The following is a 12,557-nucleotide window of genomic DNA, read 5'->3' as shown; positions in this document are numbered from 1 at the left end:
GTATTATTTTTTATCTTTAAAAATGCTTATATGGCAGTATGCTTTCAAAGCAAGAGCTGCCAGAGCTTGGAGACCTGCTTGCTGCCTGGTGCTGCCTCACACTGAGGGCTTTGTAGGTGCTGAGCTCCTTGGTTGCCCCAGGTGCAGCTCTCGAAGTCCAGCCGCTGCCCGCCACAGGGTTCAGGTGGTAAACCTTGATGGAGTGTGCGTTTCCAGCAGGGAAGAGTGCACAGGCCCAGGGAGCATGATTTCAAAGGATGGAGCCCCACAAATCCACTGGGGCTGGGCAGCCGGAAGCATTGGGGCTAACCTTTGGTAAAGCTACAAGGACAGAAACCTTGTCCCAGTGTGTCCTGTAGGCAAGACCTCTGCCCTGGTGGACAAGGAGAACAGATTGTCATGTCAGAGAGGATTATTCTTGAGCCTTAGGTCTAATGGAATTTGCCCTGTTTGGTTTTAGACTTGCTTGGGACCTGTCACTCCTTTTATTCTGCTCGCTTTTGGAGGAGAAATGTCTATCTTATGCCTGTCCTAGCATCATATTTTGGAAGCATTTAAATTGTTCGATTTCACAGATTCACAGGAGTGCAGTTTGCTTAAGAATGAATGGTACCTTGAGTCTCACCCAAATATGCTTTAGTTGATATTCAGATGAGTCTGTGAACTTGAGACTTTCGAGTTGATGCTGGAATGAGTTAAGACTTTTGGGGCTGCTGGATGGAGTGAATATATTTTGAATGTGAAAAGGATGTAAATTTTGGGGTACTAGGGCAAAATGGTAAGTTTCTATTGCTATGTCTTCACGTCTGCTTATCTTTTTTCTGCAGTTTTTACTCTAGAAGCTTTATTTGGATTGCTTTTTAATAATTTCCATTGCCTCATCATGTTCATGTTTTGCTCTACCTTCTTTACTAGATGAAATATATTGCAGTACCTGATTTAACTTTGTTAATTGGTAATTCTACCATCTCTGTCATTTCCAGGTATCCTTCTACTGATTGATGTTTCTTCTGGTTTTAGGTCATATTTTCCTGCTTTTTTGAATGCCTACAATTTTTGGTTGGATGCTGGGTATTGTGATATAAATTTGCAATTTACATTGTTGCCTGCTGGATTTTTCTTTTCCTTCTTTCTTTCTTTCTCTCTCCCTTTCTTTCTTTCTTTCTTTCTTTCTTTCTTTCTTTCTCTCTCTCTCTCTCTCTTTCTTTCTTTCTTTCTTTCTCTTTTGTTCTTTCAGAAGTAGCTTTTTTTTAAAAGATTTTATTTATTTATTTGTCAGAGAGAGAGAGAGCATGCTGCACAAGCAGGGGGAGAGGCAGGCAGAGGGAGAAGCAGGCTCCTCACTGAGCAAAGAGCCCGATGTGGGACTCGATCCCAGGACCCTAGGATCATGACCTGAGCTAAAGGCAGACACTTAACTGAGTGAGCCACCCAGGTGTCCCTGTTGTATTCTTTAAATAGTAATGGACTTCGTTCTGGCACATGGTTAGGTAATTGGTGATTTACTTAGCTGCTTTTGAGATCTTCTCCTCCTTTTCTTTCTTCTTCCTTCGTTAAAAAGTCCAATATTTCTAGTATATTCACAGAACCATGCAACTATCATATCAGTTTTCAGCACCCCCAGAAGGAAACCACTTACCCATCGAAATTATTTTCCATTTCTTTCCCAGCTCCCCCAACAACAACTCTACTTATATCTCTAAGAATTTATTTGGAACATTCAAACGGAATCATACCATATGTGTTTTTTTGTGACAAGGAGTTGAATTCCTGAGTCATATTGTAACTTTGTGAGGAACTGCCAGAATATTTTCAAGGCACCTACATCATTTTACATTTCTACCAGCAGTGTATGAAGGTCCCAGTTTTTCTGCATCCTGGTCAACACTCGTTATTACCTGTCTTTTTGATGAATGACATACTAGTGGGTGTGAAGTTGTATCTCATTGTGTTTTTTTGAAAAAATGTTAATGATAAATGATTCACATATCATTCATTTCATACTTTTAAAAGTGTACCTTTCAGTGGTTTTTAATATCACCAGTCACTTTTAGAACATTTTTTCACCCCAAAAGAAACTCTGTGTTTATTGGCTATCACTCTTCAACCCCCTCATCCCTCTCCAGCCTCAGGCATCCCCTAATCTATATTCTGTCTCAATACATTTGTTTGTCTAGATATTTCATATAGATGGGATCATATAATATGTGGCCTTTTCTTACTAGCTTTTTATACTCATATATAATAGCCCCCTGCCATGGAAATCTTTAGTAAAAGGTGAAAGATTTATGTGATCTGAAGAGAAACTCCAGAGTATTCTACTCATACAATTTTTGTGAAGTTCATCCATATTGTACCATCTGTCAGCACTTCATTCTTTTATGGCTGAAGAATATGCTACTGTATGGATGATGCCACACATTATTTAACCATTGATCATTTGCTGGACATTTTGGCTCTTTTAGTCTTTGTCTATCATAAATAATATTCCTGTGAACATTGTGTACAATGTTGTGTACAGTGTGGACAGACAATTTTACTTCTGTGTGTATACCCAGAAGTGGAATTATGGGTCAAATGGTAACTCTATGTTTAATTTTTTGAGGAACTCCCAGACTGTTTTCCAAAGTGGCTGCACCATTTTATATTCATACCAGTAGTGTGTCAGGGTTCTGATTACTCCACATCCCTGATAACACTTGTTATATGACCTTATAAAACTTATATCCATTCTAATGGGTATAAAATGCTATCTTATTGTAGTTTTGATTTTTTTTCCTGATTACCAATTTTTTTAGTATCTTTGCATCGTTTATTGGCAGTTTGTGCGTCTTTGGAGAAATGTCTATTCATATCCTTTGTCCACTTTTTAAAAGGCTTTTTGTTTGTTTGTTGTTGAGTTAATAGTTGTATTTTCTAGATACAGATCTGTATCGAATATATGATTTGGAAGTCTTTTCTCCCATTTTATGTTTTGTCTTTTCACTGTCTGAATCTGGTAGTGTCCTTTGAAGCACAGATTTTTCATTCTAATGAAACCTTGTTTATTATTTTTGTTGTTGTTGCTTGTGTTTTTGTGTCATATCTAAGAATCCATTACCAAATCCAAGTTCATGAAGATTTGCCCTTGTAGTTTCTTCTAGGAGTTTTATTGTTGTAGTTTTCTTCACTTTGAGTTCATTTTTGCAGCTGGTTTGAGGTACAGGTCCAGTGTCATTCTTTTGCATGTGAGTATCTATGTGTTACTGACTTCTTCCACTTTATATAGTGTTTATAAGATTCATCTATGTCGTACCATGTATTAGTACATTATTCTTTTATGGCTGAATAATATTCAGCTAAATAGTATCAAATACATGATACAACACGGATGAACCTTGTAAATATTATAGGAAGTGTAAAAAGCCAGTAACAAATGGATATCTACATGCAAATCCCAGCTCCATTTGATGAAGAAGATATGATTTCCCTGCTCAGTAGTCTCAGAACCCTTCCAAAGTATCATTTGGCCATACATGAGTGGGTTTGTTTCTGGATTTTCGGTTCTGCTGTCTATATGTCTTAATGCCAGTACCATACTCTCTGCATTATTATAGCTTTGTAGTTAAGTTTTATAATCAGGAAGTGTGAGTTTTCCAACTTTCTTGTTCTTTTTCAAGATTGTTGTATTTTTAATTTTTTAAAAATCTCTTTTATTAGATGTTGTGTTAGAGTTTTTGTACTGTTCTTTTAGGGTTACCCTAGCTATCACAATGTACATTTTTGGCTTATTACAATCTTAAGCCTAGTGTGTTATAATTTTCTAAACAAGTCAAGAACTTGAGAGCAGTTTAACTCCATTTACTTCTCTTCACTTTTGGTACTATTGTTGTTTTACTTCTGTAGACATCATAAACACCACAGGGCACTTACATTATTGTTGCTTTAATAGTCATTCTTTTGTATTTACCCTTTCCCTTGTTCTTTATTCTTTCCTGTACTCCCATGCTTCCGTCTGTCATCATTTTCCTTCGGCCTAAAGAACTCCTTTTAGTATTTCGGTATTGCAGGTCTGCTGCTGACAGACACCTTCAGCTCTTATTCATCTGAAAATGTCTTTTCTTTTTGCTTTTTGTTTTGTTTTGTTTTTGTTTTTGAAAGATATTGTCACAAGGTATAGAATTCTTGGTTGGCCTCCCCCCCCGCCCCGCCCTTTCATTCAGTGTTCTTAACATGTCCTATTCATTCATTGTCTTTTGGCTTCCATGGTTTTTGTTGAAAAGCTACCTATTAGTCTTTTATTTCTTCTTTGAAGGTAATATGTTTCTATGCTCTGGTTACTTTTAAGATTTTTCTTTCTGTTGTTCATCTTCAGCTGTTTGTGGTGTACCTATGTGTTGTTTTCTTTGTCTTCATTTTGCTTTGGGCTCTCTGATCTTGCTGAATTTGTAGGTCAGTATCCGTTTAGCTTTGGAAAATTCTTGGCCATTCTGTTACATGTGAATTAGATCCGTTTGACAGGTCTTAAATGCCTTTTATACTCTCTTCAGTTATTTCCGTTCTGTTATTTTTTTGTCCTTCGATTTGGGTACTTTTTATTGACTTGTTTTCGTGTTGACTAATTCTATCTTCTGTAGTATATTGTGTGCTGTTAAATCCATCTGTTGGTCCATGGTTTAGTAGCATCAGTATCACCGGGGAGGTTGTTAGAAATGCATTATCTCAGGCCCCATCCCAAATCAGTGAATAAGAAACTTTCTTTTTCAACAAAACCATGCTTTTCAACATAAACCATGGAACCAAAAGACAGTCTCCAGGTTGTTATAATGATGAACATTAAATTTTGAAAAGTACTGGTATAGCTCATTCTAGCTCATTTAGTTAGGGAGAAGAAAAAAAACCTATTTATATAGTTTATGAAGCCCAGTTAGAATATACTCTTGGGTTCTTTACAGTGGAACCCATGTTATGTGCCATGTACTTTGCTAAGTACTTTATTCATATTATGGCATTTTATCCTTCTAACTATCCTGTGAATTTAGTTTTCTGTCCTTATTCTTTAGATGATGGAAGTATAAGCTTAGATTAACTACCACAAGTTTGCCTAGCTAGTAAATGGCTGAGCTCAGACTTAACTCATATCAGACTTTAAGCTAATGCTATATAGGTTATCATTGTTTAAACTGGCATACTTTTGAGGTGAAAAGATATGCTGTTAATAATTATGCTGGAACAGTAGACAAACCAAACCTACCGTGGTCCAGCCAGGTTATATACTCATCCTGTCTGTAGCTCTATGCCATATAGCACCTCTCTTTTCTTTTCTGTTTAGCTGTTTTAGCTTCAGGAGCATTTACAGCTGATCCTCTGTGTTTGTATACATTTTATGTATTCTGCCTGCAATTACATAGAATAACTAAATCCTCATGTGTTTTCAGTTTATGTATTACCTCTTTAGAAGCCTTTACTGAAGTCTTTACTTCATTTGACTCTCTTGATAAATGCTTTTACCTCTGTTAAAACCAGAGCTGAATAGAAGTTAAAGGGATGAAAATGTATTTTACTTAATAAACCATTGTAATAGGGAAGATATTCCAGTATAGAAGCGAGCTTGACTGAATACAGCCTGAACAGATGAGGTTTTATAGCCAATGAGAAAGATTGACGGGGGCATTGGTGAATGGAAAATTACTAAGAGTAGACATCAAGTCTGGGGGGGATTCTGGGTCAACCAACCTAATATGATTCTTGCTGTAGGCAGGCCAAGGTGATCAGATATCATCTGGTGGATAATAGAGGTGGGGAGTTTGATTGGATATTAAAGGTGGGGAACTCTTGCTAAATACACTTAGCAGGATTCTTGCTAAAACTTGATTCTACATGGAAGAACATGTATGAGCCTTGTTGGGGAGGGTTCAGAGGAGCCTTGCTAAAATTTGGTCAAGCAAAGAATCTTTCATCTCTCCCCTGTACTACTTTGTTTTCTTATGGTCTTTACTGTCATTGCACTTACTCTTTTGAATTGTAGTTCCCCAGTGGCGTCACTGAGTCATCTGCTACAACATGAGATCCTTAAAGTTGGGCACTATTTTTAGTTTTGTATTTCCTGTACTCCTCCTGTGCTTATTATGGAATAGGGACTTTGTTAATATTAGTGGGATGATGACTATTGCTCTAGAATGATATGGAACTGAATCACAGTTATAATGGCTTGGAAAATAAGAAGCACATTAAAGTGCTTTTAATAAGTAAAAATACAAATAATTTGGACTTGGTGTATAGGGAAAGAAAGAGTTAAAAATGACTAAGGTTTCTGTGTGGTCCTATTTTTTCGATATAATGTATATCTCAAATACAACGTCATTGCTTTTTCATGCTTTCTAGGAAAACCCAATTAACATGAACTAAGAAAAATGAAATAAGTATTAATATATAATTGCCATTTTGGAGTAAGATACCAGTGTGACTAAACATGACTATAAGCACTTTCTTTTGTTATTTGTTTGCAGGGCTGACTTGACCATTTTTCTTTTGGTGTGTATCCCACTTTTTCTGACCCTTTTGTGCCAATTTATATAAATACATTCATAATACCTATAATTAAGGTATGCAGTCCAATTTGAAGAAATCATTATTCATCATTTTAAAAAAATCCTGGTGATTCATTGATATGAATTCACTTTTCCTGCTTTGTATGATTATGCTATTGTTTGAAAATCATGACCATTGTCTTCTTTTAAAAAAATCCCTGTTATCATATGCTAAGAGTAATGGTTCCATATACGGTTTTGTTTGCATGATTACATTTAAACTAAATGCTACTTTTTTGTTAAGATTCTCTTCCCAGTGTTTTCTCTTCCCAGGGTCATCTCATATCAGGTCTATTATGGCCCTTTCCTGGACATTTTCATCCCCTGCTCTGTCTCTCATATACCTAGAACACTGGCTGTGTGAAGTATTTTGTGGGGAGAGGAGAGGTGGTAGGTAGATAAAGGAAGTAATATGTGCAAGGCACTGAGACGTGAGATTACCATGCTAACTACTTCGTTGATTGGATGATGTTATTCAAATTTTCAAGTTTAAAGTATTTTTTAGTGCATAATTAGCCTAGATCAAAATAGTATTCAGATAAAATAACTATTTCTCAAGTTATTTGAATGGCATTATTTCCTGTCATGGTTATTTTAAAATTCAGAGGATGACAAGCCATCATTCTTTATAGTTTCAAGGTGATTTATGTGATGAACTCTTATTTTCGTATTGATTAGTATCTTTTTTTATTTCTTTTTCCTGTTTCCTTTTTTTTTTTTTTGACATGAGGACTTACCATTTTTATTTAATGAATTATTTTTTAAAAAGAAGGTTTTTCTCTACTGTACTCTTAACCTTCCTTTTCCCTCTGTCCCATCCTAGTAACCGGGGCAATAATCTCTTGTGATTCCTTCTATAGTTTTTTACATGATCATATAAATATATATAGAAACATAATCCCCCTCCCTCCTATACACACAGTCATTAGGATTTTTAGGTTATTATTTTATAAAATGAAATCATATTTTATGCTTCTTGCCTTTATCACAAAAACATACATTGTGAAAAATCTGTTTAAGCCACACACTTTTGCACTAATTCTTTTTATTGAGTTTCCTAATACTTTGCTCCATGGATTGTACTACCATAATTTTTTCGATTTTTCTACTCTTGATTTTACATTTTCTTACTGTACTGTGCTTTGAGGGGTACATTGCTGGGTTGAAAGGTTGACATTTCTAGCAATTACATAACATAGTCCCTTTACACTATCACCTAATCAGACCTAGATGTTATCCCTCTTATTTGTGCTAGCTGAATCATATAAAGTGATATCACATAATTTTATTTTGCATTTTTTTTCAATACTAGGTATTACCATCCTTTCACGTTTATTAATTATTATTACTCATGTATTTGCTCTGTTGTGAATAACTTATATCCATTTTTGCCATTTTCACTTTTATTTTGCATTTTTTAATAATAATTTTTTATTATGTTATGTTAGTCACCATACAATACATCCCAAGTTCTTGATGTAAGGTTCCATGATTCATTACTTGCGTATAACACCCAGTGCACCATGCAGTATGTGCCCTCCTTAATACCCATCACCGGCCTCCCCTCTAAAGCCCTCAGTTTGTTTCCCAGAGTCCATAGTCTCTCATGGTTCATTCCCCCTTCTTTTTATTCCCCTTCCTTCTTCCCTTTCTTCTCCTACTGATCTTCCTACTTCTTATGTTCCATAAATGAGTGAAACCATACGATACTTGTCTTTCTCTGCTTGACTAATTTCACTTAGCATTATCTCCTCCAGTGCCGTCCATGTTGCTGCAAATGTTGTTTAATCGTTCTTTTTGATGGCTGAGTAATATTCCATTGTATGTATGGACCACATCTTCTTAATCCAGTCATCTGCTGAAGGGCGTCTCGGCTCCTTCTACAATTTGGCTATTGTGGACAGTGCTGCTATGAACATTGGGGTGCATATGGCCCTTCTCTTCACTACGTCTGTATCTTTGGGTAAATACCCAGTAGTGCAGTAGCTGGATCATAGGGTAGCTCAATTTTTAACTTTTTAAGGGACCTCCACACTGTTGTCCACAGTGGCTGTACCAACTTGCATTCCCACCAACAGTGTAAGAGGGATCCCCTTTCTCCACATCCTCTCCAACATTTGTTGTTTCCTGCCTTGTCCATTTTTGCCATTCTAACTGGCGTAAGGTGGTATCTCAATGTGGTTTTGATTTGAATTTCCCTGCTGGCTAATGATTTTGAACATTTTTTCATGCGTTTGTTAGCCATTTGTATGTCTTCATTGGAAAAGCATCTGTTCATATCTTCTGCCCATTTTTTGATTTGATTATTTATTTCACGTGTATTGAGTTTGAGAAGTTCTTTGTAGATCTTAGATACTAATCTTTTATCTGTAGTGTCATTTGCAGATATCTTCTCCCATTCCTTGGGCTGCCTCTTGGTTTTTTTGACTGTTTCCTTGGCTGTGCAGAAGCTTTTTATCTTGATCAAGTCTCACAAGTTCATTTTTTGTTTGTTTGTTTCTCTTGCCTTTGGAGATGTGTCATGAAAAAAGTTGCAGTGGCTAATGTTAAAGAGGTTGCAGCCTATGTTCTCCTCTAGGATTTTGATGGATTCCTGTCTCACATCAAGGTCTTTCATCCATTTAGAGGTTATCTTTGTGTATGGTGTGAGAGAGTGGTTAAGTTTCATTCTTTTGCATATAGCTGTCCAATTTTCCCAGCACCATTTATTGAAGAGACTGTCTTTTTTCCACTGGATGTTTTTTCTTGCTTTGTCAAAGATTAGTTGCCCAAAGAGCTGAGGGTCCATTTCTGGGTTCTCTATTCTGTTCCATTGGTCTATGTGTCTGTTTTTGTGCCAGTATCATGCTGTCTTTGTGATCACAGCTTTGTAGTATAGCTTGAAATCCGGCTTTGTGATGCCCCCAGCTTTGTTTTTCCTTTTCAACAATTCCTTGGCGATACAGGGCCTTTTCTGGTTCTACACAAATTTAAGGGCTGTTTGTTCCAGTTCTTTGAAAACTGTCATTGGTATTTTGATCGGCATGGCATTGAAAGTGTAGATTGCTCTGGGTAGCATAGAGATTTTAACTATATTTATTCTTCCGATCCATGAGCATGGAATAGTTTTCCATCTTTTTGTGTCTTCTTCAATGTCTTTCAAGAGTGATTTGTAATTTCTAGAATATAGATCCTTTACGTCTCTGGTTAAGTTAATTCTGAGATAATGTATGATTTTTGGTGCTATTGTAAATGGAATCGATTCCCTAATTTCTCTTTCTTCAGTCTCACTGTTCATGTATAGAAATGCCACTGATTTCTGAGCATTGATTTTGTATACCACCACATTACTGAATTGCTCTATAAGTTCTAGTAGTTTGGGGGTGGAGTCTTTTGGGTTTTCCATATAGAGTATCATGTCATCTGCGAAGAGAGACAGTTTGACTTCTTCTTTGCTGATTTGAATACCTTTTATCCCTTTTTCTTGTCTGATTGCTGTTGCAAGGACTTCTAGTACTATGTTGAATAATAATGGCGAGAGTGGGCATTCTTGTCGTGTTCCTGATCTTAAGGGAAAGGCTTTTAGCTTTTCCCCATTGAGAATGATATTCGCTGTAGGCTTTTCATAGATGGTTTTTATAAAATTGAGGAATGTACCCTCTATCCCCACAGTCTGAAGGGTTTTAATCAAGAAAGGATGCTGTATTTTGTGAAATGCTTTTTCTGCATCAGTTGAGAGGATTATATGTTTCTTGACTCTTTTCTTGTTGATATGATCTATCACATTGATCGATTTGTAAATGTTGAACCACCCTTGTATCCCAGGGATGAATCCCACTTGGTCATGATGGATAATCCTTTTAATGTACTGTTGGATCCTATTAGCTAGGATCTTGTTGAGAATTTTGGCATCCATATTCATTGGGGATATCAGTTTGTAATTCTCCTTTTTGATGGGGTCTTTGCCTGGTTTGGGGATCAAGGTAATACTGGCCTCATAGAATGAGTTTGGTAGTTTTCCTTCTGTTTCTATTTTTTGAAATAGCTTCAGGAGAATAGGTATTATTTCTTCTTTGAATGTTTGGTAGAATTCCCCGGGGAATCCGTCAGGCGCTAGACTATTGTTTTTGGGGAGGTTTTTGATCACTGCTTCAATCTCTTCATAATTAATCAGTCTGTTTTAAACATCAGTTTCTTCCTGTTTAGTCTTGGTAGTTTAAAGGTTTCCAGGAAGGCATCCATTTCTTCCAGGTTGTTTAATGTATTGGCATTAAACCTGTTGATAAAAGTTTCTAATGATACTTCTTCTTTCATTGGTGTTGGTCATGACCTCTCCCCTTTCATTCATAATTTTATTAATTTGGGTCCTTTCTCTATTCTTTTGAATAAGTCTGGCCAGTGGCTTATCGATCTTATTTATTCTTTCAAAGAACCAGCTTCTAGTTCTGTTAATCTGCTCTACTGTGCTCCTGGTTTCTAATTCATTGATCTCTGCTCTACTCTTGTTCAACTGCTTTCTCCTGTGTGAGTTAGGCCTGTTCTGTTCTAGCTCCAGCTTCTTGAGGTGAGAATATAAAAACTGCATTTTAGATTTTTCTATTCTTTTGAGTGAGGTTCGGATGGCTATATATTTTCCCCTTATGACCGCCTTTGCATTGGCCCATAGGTTTTGACTGATGTGTTTTCATTCTCATTGTTCTCCATAAATTGTTCAAATTGATTTTTAATTTCCTGCTTTACCCAATCATTCTTGAGCAGGATGGTTCTTAGTTTCCAAGTGTTTGAGTTTCTTCCAAATTTTTTCTTGTGATTGAGTTCTAATTTCAAAGCATTGTGGTCTGAGAATATGCAGGGAATAATCTCAGTCTTTTGGTATCGGTTGAGACCTGTTTTGTGACCCAGTATATGGTCTGTTCTGGAGAAAGTTCCATGTGCATTCAAAAATAATGTGTATTCTGTTGTTCTGGAGTATAGTGTTCTGTATATATGTATGAGGTCCATCTGGTCCAGTATATCGTTCACATCTCTTGTGTCTTTGTTGATTTTCTGCTTAGGTGATCTGTCTGTTGCTGATAGTGGAGTGTTGAGGTCCCCTACTATTAATGTATTATTATCTATATGTCTCTTTATTCTTGATAAGAGTTGGCTTGTGTATCTAGCTGCTCCCCTGTTGGGGGCATAGATATTTATAATTGTCATATCCACTTGTTGGATACATCCTTTAAGAATTATATAGTGTCCTTCTGTTTCTCTAACTACAGTCTTTAGTTTAAAATCTAATCTGTCTGATATGAGAATTACTACCCCAGCTTTCTTTTGAGATCCATTGGCATGAAAAATGGTTTTCCATCCCTTCACTTTCAGTCTGGATGTATCTTTAGGTTCAAGATGAGTCTCTTGTAGACAGCAAACGGATGGGTCATGTCTTTTTATCCTGTCTGCAACCCTGTGGTGTTTTATGGGAGCATTTAGGCCATTCACATTGAGAGTGATTATTGAGATATATGATTTTAATGATGTCATGTTGCCTGTGAAGTCTTTGTTTCTATAGATTGTAAATTTCTATTCTGTATCACTCTTGGGGCCCTTTTACTTTTATAGAACCCCCCTTAATATCTCATGTAGGGCTGGTTTGGTGGTTACGAATTCCTTCAGTTTCTGCCAATCTTGGAAGGTCCTTATCTCTCCATCAATTCTGAATGACAGCCTTGCTGGATAAAGGATCCTTGGCTGCATGGTCTTCTCAGATAGAGCTTCAAAAATATCCTGCCAACCCTTCCTGGCCTGCCAGGTCTCTGTAGACAGGTCTGACGTTATTTTAATATTTTTCCCTCTATACGTAAGGATTTTCTTCCCCCTGGCCACTTTCAATACTGTATCCTTGGATGTAATATTTGCAAATTGTACTATGATGTGACGTGGTGTAGGCCTGTTCTCATTTATCTTGGGAGGGGTCCTCTCTGCCTCTTAGACACGAATGCTTGTTTCCTTTGCCTGATTAGGGAAGTT

General features: G+C 36.7%; 1 protein-coding gene and 1 pseudogene across 3 annotated transcripts in view; one reads left to right on the top strand and one right to left on the bottom strand.

The window, feature by feature from the left end:
- JAK2 (Janus kinase 2) overlaps positions 1-12,557 on the top strand; it is a 267,922-nt gene that overhangs the window by 183,489 nt on the left and 71,876 nt on the right. The window lies entirely within an intron of this gene.
- Positions 2,226-2,316, bottom strand: LOC113270265 (U5 spliceosomal RNA; annotated as a pseudogene).

The sequence above is a fragment of the Ursus arctos genome, unplaced genomic scaffold, assembly GCF_023065955.2.
Source record: "Ursus arctos isolate Adak ecotype North America unplaced genomic scaffold, UrsArc2.0 scaffold_33, whole genome shotgun sequence".
Taxonomy (NCBI): domain Eukaryota; kingdom Metazoa; phylum Chordata; class Mammalia; order Carnivora; family Ursidae; genus Ursus; species Ursus arctos.
The sequence above is the reverse complement of the archived record's forward strand: the minus strand, read 5'-3'. Positions and strand labels throughout refer to the sequence as shown.